This window comes from Podarcis tiliguerta, assembly GCF_965153285.1.
Source record: "Podarcis tiliguerta genome assembly, chromosome: 1".
Classification (NCBI taxonomy): Eukaryota; Metazoa; Chordata; class Lepidosauria; order Squamata; family Lacertidae; genus Podarcis; species Podarcis tiliguerta.
This window is the reverse complement of record NC_139534.1, coordinates 21,710,710-21,723,263: the sequence shown is the minus strand read 5'-3', so window position 1 is coordinate 21,723,263 and position 12,554 is coordinate 21,710,710.

The window sequence follows — 12,554 nt, the reverse complement described above, 5'->3', positions numbered from 1 at the left end:
GAAAATGCAAAGACTGATACGCATGTGACAAATAATGGTTTTGAAATGGGTCCTGAAATTTCTGCCCCCTGTGCAAATATTCATGTCTGTGTTGGTTTCCAGCAGTTATGCTTGATGGCTTAATAGCCAAGATTAAGAGCGTACATTTTGACCTGAGCTGCATGCATCCCTCATTAGCAGAGCCCTGTTTGCCCCCCAAACCTTTCTCCACCCCATTTTAAATGTGTAATAATAATAATAATAATAATAATAATAATAATAATTTATTACTTATACCCTGCCCATCTGGCTGGGTTTCCCTAGCCACTCTGGGCAGCTCCCAACAGAATATTGAAAGTGCGATATAACATCAAACATAAAAAACATCCCGAAACAGGGCTGTCTTCAGATGTCTTCTAAAAATCAGATAGTTGTTTATCTCTTTGACATCTCAAGAGAGGGTGTCCCACAGGACGGGCGCCACTACCAAGAAGGCCCTCTGCCTAGTTCACTGTAACCTCACTTCTCTCAGTGAGGGAACTGCCAGAAGGCCCTTGCTACTGGACCTCAGTGTCTGGGCTGAACAATGGGGGTGGAGACGCTCCTTCAGGTATACTGGGCTGAGGCCATTTAGGTCTTTAAAGGTCAGCACCAACACTTTCAAATGTGCTCGGAAATGTACTGGGAGCCAATGTAGGTCTTTCAGGACCGCTGTTATGTGGTCTCGGCAGCCGCTCCCAGTCACCAGTCTAGCTGCCGCATTGTGCATCCGATTCACCTAATTACAGGACGGTTTTTCAAACTTTTATTGAGCTCTCTGAGCAATGGGTTCAGCGTGGTCCTGGCTTTCTGTTTGCAGGAGGATCCTGCAATAATTACCCACCGTCGAGCAGAAGGCCTCTCCATTGTGTTCATGAACAAATGACCCCATACTTATAAAAGAAACAGTGCAACCCAAGGCGGCTGTTTTGCTCAGGTTGCAGTTACCAAAAGGCCTTTCGCATTTCAGCTGTCACTCTCTCACGCACAAGGAAGATCCATTTACTGCTGTGCCTTTCTTGGAGTAGGTGACACTGCATAGGTGGGCAAAGGAGGATCGTACTTGGTTTTTTAGGAGTTTGAAAGCTATTCTACCCATTTGCTTGCTTTTGCTGTCTGGAAGCCTCTGAGAACAGCATGGCATTTATAACCCCTACCAGTAGACCTTGTCATGGAAGCTACTGACGTGCCGGCTTTTGGGATTTGTCCTGCAGAGAGAGAACAGCTCCTCGCTGCGCCGCCATTGTACAATGTTTCCTTCTCCCCTGAGCCACAGCCGTCGGCTAGAAAGATCCAGCATGTTGGGATCGGCAGCCCACAGCAGCTCTGATTCCTTCCCCAACACTGCCCTAAACCTTCCCCTCAACTTGAATTCTACTTTGACCAAAGATGAGCGCATCGATCTCATCAAGGAGCAGGCTTTCAAGTCCTTTAAGCTGAAGGCTGAAAAGTGGAATCGCTTCGTCTCGACAGAGGAGAACCAAAGACTTTTATTGGATTTCTTGGATGAAGGTCAACATCCTTCGCTGGTCCTTTTCACCGGCCCTGGGGGCAATCTGTATGCAGGTGATGGGCAGGTAGGAGCAAAATACATAAAGTGTTGGCGTGTTCAGAAGTGGAAAGAGCTGTGGGTTTGGGGAGCTAAGGACAGGTCATTCACTTTAGGAGTCAATTATTAAAGGACTTGGTGGTGCTGTTGTTTCCAGATGTGCGAAGCTCAGAGAGGAGGATAGGAATAATTTATACCACTTTGTGGTATGTGGTGGTTATGAGGAGGCAGCTCTCAAGAATAAAGTGAGCTTTTTGCTGAAATGTTGACCAGGATATAGAGGAGAAATATTATGAAGATTCCTTTCCAAACCTTTATTTGTGTGTGTGTGATTCTGATGCCCTAACTGAACTACAAAAAGGTGAATGGCATGGTGGCAAATACTGAAAAAATGAATTTGGGCCCTATAAAGTCCTAACTCCATTTACTGAGGAGTAACTCCCATTGAATTACTTCTGAGTAGACATGGTTAGGATTGTTCTGCTATTTTATAACATTTTTCATATCTCAGCAGGAAGGTAAATAGTTTCCTTCACTATGCTGCTATACATAAAGGGTGTGTATCTAATAATAATAATAATAATAATAATAATAATAATAATAATAATACCCCCCGACCATCTTACTTGGTTACCCCAGCCACTCAGGGCAGCTTCCAACAAATATATAGGCATAGTAAGACAGCAAACATTAAAAACTTCCCTTTTCAGATATCTTCTGAAAGTTGTATAGTTAGTTATCTCCTTGACACCTGGTGGGAGGGTGTTCCACAGGGTGGGCGCCACTACCAAGAAGGCCCTCTGCCTATGCACATGTCTGAGCAAGCAAACACATTCCTGTTCCATTGATCTGAAAGACTATGGTGGTCATATAGGTCCTATATGAGTTGGGTGTCAAGAAAATACGCTGACATAAAAAAGCTGATGAGACTGATATATACAGCAGCTTTTGACAAATGTATGTATTAATCCACCAACTAAATACAGCAAAACTGGGGACTGGGAAATGTCCATTTGTGTATTCCTACTTTCTTATACCAAATTGTTGTGCATGAACAATGCATACACATTATTTCTGCTGTTTGTTGGAGGGTTATTAAGTCAAGTTAGTGTTTGTGTTTCTGTTATTATCCTGCTGCAGTAAGATCCCCATAATTCATCTGATACTCTGCACAACTCTGGGAAATCTAAAACAACAACAACAACAACAATAATAATCTGGGTTTTCCCAGCTTTGTATAGATTGCTCCACTTTCTCATGATTATGACAACAAGGGCAGACTTAACAGTGCAGCTTTCTTAAATGTGTACAGAATGTTTTAAATTGTTTTAAGGGCTGGTATTTCTTGTTTTATTTGTCCCCCAGACACCGATTTCTTGGAAAACAAAGCTTCTCTATGTTTTGCGGAAAAGGACAGTAACCAAAGTATCCCAGTTTGGCTACAAGCAGGAGATAGAATTGGGAGAGGTCTCCTCTCGACTTCTTGACCAAGTTCCCATTCTCATCAGCCAGGTAATCTAAAAGATGTGACTGCATGCCACTGATTATATTCAAAAATTTCAACATGGCTTTTGTTTCCCTGTGTTTCCATATTCCACATACCTGCATTTAATTGGGTAGCAGGCTTGGAAGGTGAGTGGCTAACTATTGGGTCCACTGAAACTTACATTATCTACTTAATGCTCCTTAAATTCTTTCGAGGTGTCTTTGGTGAACTAAGAGGAGCTCATTATAAAGAATGCTGAGAGGGCCATCTTATCTTTCTGGCTACCTTGCCAAAATTAGCTATACCTGCAAATATAGGTCATCAGCTAGCAAATATTTTGCTGAATAGTTAAAATGAGATTTGTTTGATTAAGTGGCTCAGCAAATTTAATGCTTATTTGCAAAAAGAAAGAAAGCTGAAGGGGGAAATGGTTTGCAGTTATCTTTCTCTTACGGAAAAACAAAAACCGCAGCAGCACATTATTTGGTAGGACTTCGCATCAATGAAAACATCTCTCTCAGGTTTCAGGTTTCTGACCACACCCAGTGCCAGATTTATAAGCTAAACAAGCTATAGCTTAGGGCCCCACTCTCTTGGCCCCCCCCCCCAAAAAAAAATAAAAGGGGAAAAAACTCCCAGGATGTACATTTCCAAAATAAAATATAAAAAACAAATAAAATAAAGCCTATATACAGCAACAGTGTTTTGTGTTGTGTAGGCTCCTATGATGTAAGTCAGGGGTCAGCAACCTTTTTCAGCCGTGGGCCGGTCCACCGTCCCTCAGACCATGTAGTGGAATGGACTATATTTTTTTGGGGGGGGGGATTGAACGAATCCCTATGCCCCACAAATAACCCAGAGATGCATTTTAAATAAAAGCACACATTCTACTCATGTAAAAACACGCTGATTCCCGGACCGTCCACGGGCCAGATTGAGAAAGCGATTGGGCTGCATCCGATCCCTGGGCCTTAGGTTGCCTACCCCTGATGTAAGTAATGGAGGCCTGCTAGCCTACATATTTTGTCATGTGCAAATGGCTTTGGATACCTATTAGGTCCATAAATTATCATATAGCATATATTCAATGCAAAAAAACAGTGACAATTTGTTGTTGACAAAGGACAGCTGGACATATAAAGGGCCCCATTACCTTCCATAGCTTAGGGCCTCATCAAACCTAAATCCGGCCCTGACCACACCTCAGACATATTTACTTCTATGCTTGATGACAGGTTCTGTTGGTCATTCTTTCCAACCCGGAAAATTTCTGCGGCTGGCCCAGAGTAGTGCTGGAGGATGCAAGGAAGCATGTTGAGATGCTCAAAAACACGGTGTACGTTCTGCAAGGGCACGTGGCAAGGAGGACATACCTACCCCTCCCCACACTGACAGAAAATTTTGATGACGTGGCAATGTAAGTATTTGCGTTGGGTTCACATTTAGGAAGCGTATGTATCCTTAACATACTTTCAAAGCGCATCCCTCAAAGAATTCTGGGTGCTGTAGTTGTGTTAAGGGTCGCTGGGCATTGTAACTCTGTGAGGGATAAACTACAAGTGCCCAGAATTCTTTGAGGGAAAGAATGTGCTTTAAAAGGTATAGTGTGTCCACTGCCATGTTGTTGTTGTTTAGTCGTGTCCGACTCTTCGTGACCCCATGGACCAGAGCACGCCAGGCACTCTTGTCTTCCACTGCCTCCCGCAGTTTGGTCAAACTCATGTACACTGCCATAGTCTTCATATATTGAAAGCACATGTTGAGGGGGTTGTGGGGTCATGGTGGCTAGCTCTGCAACCATATCAGTAATACACATTTTAGTCATGTCTCCCCAACAGCTGGACCTTGGGCAGCTGTGTGAAGTGATCTATAGAGGTACCTATGTACCTATGTTCCCCTAGTGAGGGAGAATCTTTACATGGTTGCTACCTGTGAGAATGGTCAGCATCTGGGTTGTTGCTGGGATATAACAACAACAGCAACAACAACAACAGCAACAAGGACAACAACTTATTATTTATACCCCAACCGCTCTGGGTGGCTCCCAACATATCATCAATAATAATAATAATAATAAAAATAAATAATAATTTTTATTTATATCCCACCCTCCCCAGCTGAAGCCGGGCTCAGGGCGGCTAACAACAATAAAACAGTACAAAAGTACAGCACAAACAACACTCTAAAATCATTCATTATAAAATTAATTAATTCAAGCCACTGGCAACCATTGGGCCAGAGCTCCGCGAAGATTGCTGAGGGAGGGAGTCAGGCTGTGCCCTGGCCAAAGGCCTGGTGGAACAACTCTGTCTTGCAGGCCCTGCGGAAAGATGTCAAGTCCCGCAGGGCCCTGGTCTCTTGTGACAGAGTGTTCCACCAGATCAGAGCCACGGCCGAAAAAGCCACAATAAAGTGATAAAACATTAAAACATTAAAAAACTTTCCTAAACAGGGCTGCCTTCAGATGTCTTCTAAAAGCCAGATGGTTGTTTATTTCCTTGACACCTGATGGGAGGGCGTGCCACAGGGCAGGTGCCAATACTGAGAAGGCCCTCTGCCTGGTTTCCTGTAACCTCACTTCTCACAGTGAGGGAGCCGCCAGAAGGCCCTCAGAGCGGGCCTCAGTGTCCGGGCTGAACAAGGGGGGTGGAGACACTCCTTCAGGTATACTGGGCTGAGGTATAGCCCCACAATCTCCCCACACATGCTTTCAATGCACTGTTGTTGCTTTCATGTGAACCCTGTACTATTTCTGTACATAGCTATCAACTCTGTCTTGCAGCCAAGGACAGATTACTTACTCATATTATTCCAGCTTCTATTGATGGGCTGTTATTGGGTTTTATTAGTCCAATTTGTGTCCTTCAGCAGTGAGCCATTAAAAAAAGGAGCCTCAGAATGGCACAACATTGGTCCCAATTCATGTTTGTACTTAGGCACGAGTGGTTGGGCCAAATGTAAATGAACAACTGCATTCAAATGCATGCATGCCTTTATGCTCAAGCCTTTGAAATTATTGCAGCGTGGGTGGATGACAGTTGCATTCCAATGCTACACCCAGCCCTAGGCTTTGGCTTGCTTTGAGCAATTCAAACTATAATAGCACACTTTCAAGATGCAATAAGTGAGAAGTGCAGTTTATAGAGCAATCCTATACATGTCTTGCTTGCTGGCTATACATGCCCACTCATAAGTCCTATTAAGTTTAATTGGTTAGTGGATATAAGATTGAGGCTCTATCTATCTAATTTATTATTTGCTATTGTGTGCATTTACCCTGTTAATGGTTAATACAAAGTCTCACTTTCATGCCCGTGTAACCGGAGGAATGAAATCTGAACTGTCACCAAGTATAAATAATAGAAGATAAAATTAAACGGCTACACGTTTCCAAGATCAGTGTTGAATTTCTATTTCTTCTTTCCCTTTCTTTCTTTCTTTTTTAAACCGTAGGACACATTACACAGAAACAGCTTTGCTGTATACAGTTGAAACCATGGTAGTTCAGTGGACCCATCTCATATCTGATGTGCTAAGGTTGGATTCAGCTCAGCTGATTTTACAGGGAGAAAACCCCGGGCCTTCTGCAGAAATTCAATTTTGGCAGCAGCAAAAGGAAAATCTGCTGGGAATTTATGAGCAGGTAAGACAGATGTAGCAGGAGATGTTAAAACACTGAAACCAATCGGTAACTTCAGGCATGTGCATGGTATGGTAAGTAGGAAGCTGCCGTTGACCAAGTCAGACTGCTCAGGTGTTGTCTCCTCTCAGTGACATAGTGTAGGTTGCCAGTGCCCGGGGCCACATGGAGGGGGTTGGTGCAAGAGAGGGAAATGGATCCAGTACTTATGCACATTCAGCTGCCTAACAGCGCCCAGATCACCAAGGACATCACAGCCGCAGAGATAGGAAAAGAAGAGTCTCCAGCTGTTTTTGGACTACAACTCCCATCATCCCTAGCTAGCAGGACCAATGGTCAGGGATGATGGGAGCTGTAGTCCAAAAGCAGCAGGAGACCCAAGTTTGGGAAACCCTGGTATAAAGAGACAAATGGTTATCAGGAGGACTCTTTAATTTCACCCATCCCAAGTGGTTCATTACATCAAAACTGGATCTCACCCTGCTTGGACCTTCCTCTTATAAAAAGGAAGATCCCAGCTGCTATGGGTCCAGCTTCTCAGCAACCCTTCATAAAAAAAGTGATCTGAAACTGGACAGCCATCACTTCAGCCAGTACTTGCTCTGAGAATTAAAGTAACTTCAACACAGTGTTGAGCCAGGGAATCTTCAGAGAGGAACTTGAAGCAGCTGCATTCTATGGTTCTGAAATATCCAGATGTTCCTTATGAAAAGAATTAAGCAGAGGAGTCAGGATCTATATTGAGTGTTATCTGCTGTCTCTTTGCAGCTGCAAAACCCAAAGGTTCACAAAGTAACGGAGATTCTAAACAGGAAAAGAAGCAGCTATTATCCTGGCTTTAAGCAGCTCACCTTAAAAGTTGAAGAAGGTATGAGGCTTTATATGCATGTAAATCTCTTAAATATTTCTAACCTACGGTACTCGGAGGGAACCTTAAAAATTAAAGGGGAGGGAATTCCAAAGGGTGGGAGCCACAACACTTAAGGCCCAACTCCTATAGTGTGTGGGATGGGTGCCCTAATAAGATGGTATCTGCATTCTTTGTCCTTGAGAGGCTGTCCTTGAGAAGAATAAGAACAAATAAACTGTAGTTACAACAAATATTGAGCCGCCACATTTATAGCAGCTGCATCTTCTCAAGGACAGCCTCTCAAGGACAAAGAATGCAGATACCATCTTATTAGGGCACCTATCCCACACACTATAGGAGTATCAGCTGGAGACTCTTCTTTTCCTATCTCTGCAGCTGTGATGTCCTTGGTGATCTGGGCGCTGTTAGGCAGCTGAATGTGCATAAGTACTGGATCCCTAATAAGATGGTATCTGCCTGCAGACCACCTGGGATGCAGGTGGTGCTGTAGTCCAAACCACTGAGCCTCTTGGGCTTGCTGATCAGGAGGTTGGCGGTTCAAATCCCTGTGATGGGATGAGCTCCCGTTGCTCTGTCCCAGCTCCTGCGAACCTAGCAGTTTGAAAGCACGCCAGTGCAAGCAGATAAATAGGTACCGCTGTGGCAGAAAGGTAAATGGTGTTTCCATGCGCTCTGGCTTCCGCCATGCTGTTCTGTTGTGCGAGAAGTGGTTTAGTCCTGCTGGCCACATGAACTGGAAAGCTGTCTGTGGACAAACGCCGGCTCCCTCGGCCTGAAAGCAAGATGAGTCGCCTTTGACTGGACTTAACAGTCCAGGGGTCCTTTACCCTTACCTTACCTAAGGCATGAGGCAATCTTCCAGGTAACCTAGTCAAACGTTGTTGGGATATAACAACAACAACAACAACAACAACAACAACAGCAACAACTGAACATGAAAACCGGCACTTTGAACTTAGCTTGTTAGCAAATTGGCAGCAAGTGCAATTCTTTTAACAGTGAGTGGACTAACATATTGGTGGTACGCTGCTCTAGAGAGCAGTTGAGCCTCTACATTTATACCAGCTGCATCTTCTCAAGGACAGCCTCTCAAGGACAAAGAATGCAGTGCAGTTATCCCATCTGGAGGTTTACTAGCTTGCAGGGACAGAGGAAGGGGGGTGCAGTGGTGCGGGCAGCCCCGGGTGTCACCTCTGAGGGGGGTGACAAAATGGCGGGCAGCACTCACCGTGGGGCCTGCAGCATGCCCGAGCCACATGTCTCTCCTGGGAGAGACACAGTGGCTTGGGTGCGCGCAGGCTCCGCGTTGCCCAAACAGCCTGCCCACTGCCTCCCCCTCAGCTGTAGGGCGGCTGAGAGGGAGGAGGCAGGCTGACTTCTCGGAGGCCCACGGAGCGGCCTGCCCTAGCTGGCCCTGCCCCACGGGTGGCTGGTGCTGGGCACGTGCACTGCCCCAGGCGCCCGATCAGCTTACAGTGGTACCTCAGGTTAAGTACTTACCATAATTCGTTCCGGAGGTCCATTCTTAACCTGAAACTGTTCTTAACCTGAAGCACCACTTTAGCTAATGGGGCTTCCTGCTGCTGCTGCACCCCCGGAGCACAATTTCTGTTCTCATCCTGAAGCAAAGTTCTCAACCTGAAGCACTATTTCTGGGTTAGCGGAGTCTGTAACCTGAAGCGTATGTAACCTGAAGCATATGTAACCCGAGGTACCACTGTACTCCACTGCTGCTGGCTCGTGGACAACAGTTGTCCGGTTATCCCAGTCCAGAAATGGCCATAGCCATCTTACCAGTCAAAGCTGGTCAAAAGTACTCTGAGCCACCGAGGTTACTACATCACCATCATTTCTACCCTGCACATTGAATGGGTTGCCCCAGCCACTCTGGGTGGCTTCCAGCATTTAGAAAAACATAATAAAACAGTAGAAACTGCCTTCAGATGTCTTCTTAAGTTACTTATCTCCTTGACATCTGATGGGAATATTACTATTAATTTTGCTTTGATTAATCAGGCAATAAATGTGTTTAGTTTAACACACTGCCTCAAACAGTAACAGGCTGATGACAAGCATAGTGCACACAGACTTGGGTTGGATCTGGCAAGCTTCGCTTTGTAGAAGAGCTTAAGATCTAGTGAAGGTTCACACAGGTGGAAGTGATTCTCCCCATTCCCTGGACAAACTTACTGCTGGAAGTAGATGATAGGAACTTGCTTCACCTGTGATCCTGAGGGGAGAGAAGAGAGCAGGGGAGAAGTGGTAGGAGAGACCTGTTCAGGAGGGGTGGACTGGGTGTATTGGAGTGCGGTGAGTTTGATTATTATTGGTTGTTGACTGCTGTTCTTGCAATTGGTGTGTTTGATGATCACTGGCTGTTGTGTGTAAGGAGCACAAGTAAACCCTGCTGAAGCTGTAACGGTTGTGTGGGTGGTGGATGAAAGTGAAAGACTGTTAAAATAGTTGCCTGGAGGGTGTAAGTTTTTTAGGAACTTGATTTATGTCTATTAAGGTGTGTGTACCTCAGGGTTTCTGTATCTCCCCCATCCCAATCTCTCTAATCCAGGGGTCAGCAAACTTTTTCAGTAGGGGGCCGGTCCACTGTCCCTCAGACCTTGTGGGGGGCCGGACTATATTTTGAAGGAAAAAAATGAACGAATTCCTATGCCCCACAAATAACGCGGAGATGCATTTTAAATAAAATGGCACATTCTACTCTTGTAACCGTCTGCGGGCCGGATTTAGAAGTCGATTGGGCCGAATCCTGCCCCCAGGCCTTAGTTTGCCTACCCATGCTCTATACTTTAGAATAGGCATAGGCAAACTTGGCCCTCCAGATCTTTTGAGACTACAATTCCCATCATCCCTGACCACTGGTCCTGTTAGCTAGGGATGATGGGAGTTGTAATTCCAAAACATCTGGAGGGCCGAGTTTGCCTATGCCTGCCTTAGAATTGTATATTGTGATTATTATTGTTACATCTGTTGATACTGTGTAGTATTGTGTATCTATGTTCTTGAGTTTTCTTTTCTCTTTAAAAATGGTTAAAATTGTGTTTATTCTATATTTATGTACCTGGATGATGTCTTGAAATGTAAACTGTTGATGATAAGTGGCTATAAAATGACGACGATGATGTTGAAAGTATTTTAAACTATTTTCAGCGGTTTCTGAAGCTGAAGATATTTGCCTGTATCTGGGCCCTTTGAAATGCTATATTGCCTACTTGGAAGAATCCAGCTTTTCCAATATTGAACGTCTCATTGCTCCCCTTTTCCATACCATCTGTCTGATCTGGACCCATTCCAAATACTACTGCTTCGCCAACAGAATTGTTGTCCTGCTACAGGAGTTTTGCAATCTTCTAATTGACAGGGTAAGGAAAATGTACTTTACACGTTTCAGTTAGCAAGTTATATGTTTCTTTGATAAAGGATTTAAATACTGACATCTGCCATATTAAGTTGCACTTTATGGGTCCCAGTTAGTGTGCACAAACTATTTAATCATATTCTCTTTGCTGGTCCAAGTTGTGCTTTGCCTCGCTGAAAAGCCAACATTGCTTTTTTAAAAGAATGCTTGTATCGCCTGCCAATATATCACTTTTGAGCGTTTAGTATTGGAATGCTTTCATTAAAGTAGCTTGTCTATTCTTGCGGCACAGGTGGTTGGGAATCTAGTAATCTGACTTGCTTTTTTTTTAAAAAAAGAAGTTCATGATAATAAAAGATAAATAACAAGATAAATGCACAGGTGTAAAAATGTTAAACTCCATAGAGAGATTTACGATCAAGATTTTCAAGTGTGACAAATGATTTTGGGTAACTTTGATGGATAAAATCCAATAGGGTCCTAGCAAGTCAACTAGCCAACTGCCTGCAATGAGCAAAAGCCAATATATTTAACCTCTGCTCTTTTTGGAATACCAATTTTACATTACAAAATTGGAGTTTGAAAGTTGAGTGCCATTCTCTCACTCTAGGTTATAAGTAGTCTTTTGGGTTTTCTATTATTAGATCTCTTCTCCTGCTGTGCTTTAGGGGGGAAAATATGTGTGTGGCTCCCATACATGCAGCCAATGTGGACAGTGTTAGTCATTGAACTGGACAGCCAAGCTATTGAACTGTTTGCATGCATATTCTGATGGGAATGGAGGTCTGCACCCACTGCCCTCCCTATAGTCTGTGAGAGTACACACAGCCTTCACCAACAAATACTGTATTTTTCGCTCTATAAGACGCACCAGACCACAAGACGCACCTAGTTTTTGGAGGAGGAAAACAAAAACAAAAAAATATTCTGAATCTCAGAAGCCAGAACAGCAAGAGGGATCGCTGTACGGTGAAAGCAGCAATCCCTCTTGCTGTTCTGGCTTCTGTGATAGCTGCGCAGCCTGCATTCGCTCCATAAGACGCACACACATTTCCCCAAACTTATTAGGAGGGAAAAAGTGAGTCTTATAGAGCAAAAAATATGGTAGATCTTTTCACTTTGCTTAATGCAGAGAGACCGCAGAGTATGCATCCATATACACAGTTTGGGGTGTGTGTATCTGTGTGTATCGTATATTTTTTACTGAAAAATAAGAAGGGATCAAGACAAAGGTGCATCTCGTATGACATCCTTTTCTCACTCCCTCTGTGTATATATATATAAAAAAGGTAAAGGTACCCCTGCCCGTACGGGCCAGTCTTGCCAGACTCTAGGGTTGTGCGCTCATCTCACTCTATAGGCCGGGAGCCAGTGCTGTCCGCAGACACTTCCGGGTCACGTGGCCAGCGTGACAAGCTGCATCTCTGGTGAGCCAGCACAGCACACGGAACGCCGTTTACCTTCCCGCTGGTAAGCGGTCCCTATTTATCTACTTGCACCCGGGGGTGCTTTCAAACTGCTAGGTTGGCAGGCCCTGGGACTGAACAACGGGAGCGCACCCCGGCGCGGGGATTCAAACCGCCGACTATGCGATCGGCAAGTCCTAGGCACTGAGGT